Below are 1,818 nucleotides of genomic sequence, written 5' to 3' on the forward strand. Positions count from 1 at the left end.
CGCTTTATTTTTGCCTTTCTACGGCATTCATGCTGAGATTCACGCGGGGGCCATGGCGTGGGGCTTGGATTGAGAAAAATTATATGGGCGGCTTTATGGCCAAAGGCGTTATTGTGATGCTGTGCGCCTTCGCAATGCGTCCGGACAGAGGTTGGATATGGCTCCCGCTCTGCGCATTATGCTTTGCGCTGGTATTGCTCTCAACGTCCAAGACAGCGCTTTTAATATCACTCATTGGTATAGGCGGCTTCGTTATTTTGCGGCTCTATCGGCGATATACCTTTGTCAGGCCAATTCTTGTCCTGACCATCGTTCTAATTTTCGCAACAATAATCGGGATGCTTCTGTTCGCGCCTGACTTTACCTTTGCGCTGATCGGAAAAGAAAGAACTTTAACCGGACGTACAGATATTTGGTCAGGTTTGATTGATTCAATAAAAATGCACCCTTGGTTGGGCTATGGTTACGGTGTTTATTGGAAAGACCCTCTGGGGGCGTCTTACTATGTCCGCCTGCAGTTGGAGTGGGGTATCCCAAGCGCTCACAATGGTTGGCTGGATACTTGGCTGGCCACGGGCGCATTGGGTGTCGGGACGTTCGCGCTCTTGTTCGTCGGCACTTTCATTCTCGCCTTTGACCGCCTGCGCAAAGGCGGCACAGAGACCTATTGGGTGATATTGTCGACGATTATGTTTCTTGGCTTTTCGATGTCAGAATCTACAATCTTGCAGCAGAATGATCTGTCTTGGGTGATGTTCGTCGCGACCTCAGCAAAGTTGTGGGCCTTTGAAAAACCATTCTGGCGGGATCGCGTGCGCCTACCATACTTCCTTGTGAAGCGGACGGACTACACAAAACTGCCCGCCTAAATGCCGTAAAATTTGGGTGACAGCCTATCGGACCAGAAAAGTTTTCCGACGCCTTGTGCCAGTCGGCCCAAATGGAAAACAGACTCAGGACGGTTCAAGAGTTTGGTAGCCCCGAACCTCACGCCGAAACTCACAATTTGCAACACGCCAACACTCATCCAAAACAAAACGAGTGGCCACCCAAGGATGCCTTTTACGGCCGCTTCATGCGTGGGGGCTTGTCCAAAAGCAAAATTTCGGCGCCATACATATCCCATCGTCGCACGTGCGGCGGGGACATGCTCCAACGTCACCGCAGCATTTGTCCAAGCGATATTTATGCGTTGCTGTTCCAACTCCCGGAACAAGAAATCATCCTCCCCGCCGGTTTGATTTAGATCCGTATTAAAAACGGGGTTGGGAAGGACTGCTTTCTCGCGGTCAATGAAACAATTACCTGTACCAAAGCCTTTCTTAATCAAACCATCTTCACCCGGGTTTTCGCGTGAGAACAACGGACGCATGGCATCATAGAACAAATCTGTTGAATCAGGCATCACAGCGTTGACAGGACCGAAAACTAAGGCGGCATCATATTTTTGCGCCGCGTCCACCATGGATTGCGCCCAAGGATGGGACGCTTCCATATCATCGTCCAAGAATAAGATATAACGTCCTTTGGCGGTGGCTAAGGCACTATTTCGCGCATTGCTAACGCCCGGCTGAGGAACATGAATGTAAACGATGTTTGACTCGGAGGAGAAAATTTTCTGCTCGACAAAAGATTTAGCGCTGGCCTTAGGGTCATTATCGGCAATTACGATTTCGATGTGTAAACCGTTCACGCGCTCGGGCTCCACACTCGCTAAAGCGCGCGCGAGCGCATCAGGCCGCTTGTAAGTGGGTATGATGATTGACAGACATGTCTGGTCATAAGTCATGTTTCCTGCCTCGTCTCTTTGAATGTTCG

This window comes from Chondrus crispus, genomic scaffold, assembly GCF_000350225.1.
Source record: "Chondrus crispus Stackhouse genomic scaffold, scaffold_664, whole genome shotgun sequence".
Classification (NCBI taxonomy): Eukaryota; Rhodophyta; class Florideophyceae; order Gigartinales; family Gigartinaceae; genus Chondrus; species Chondrus crispus.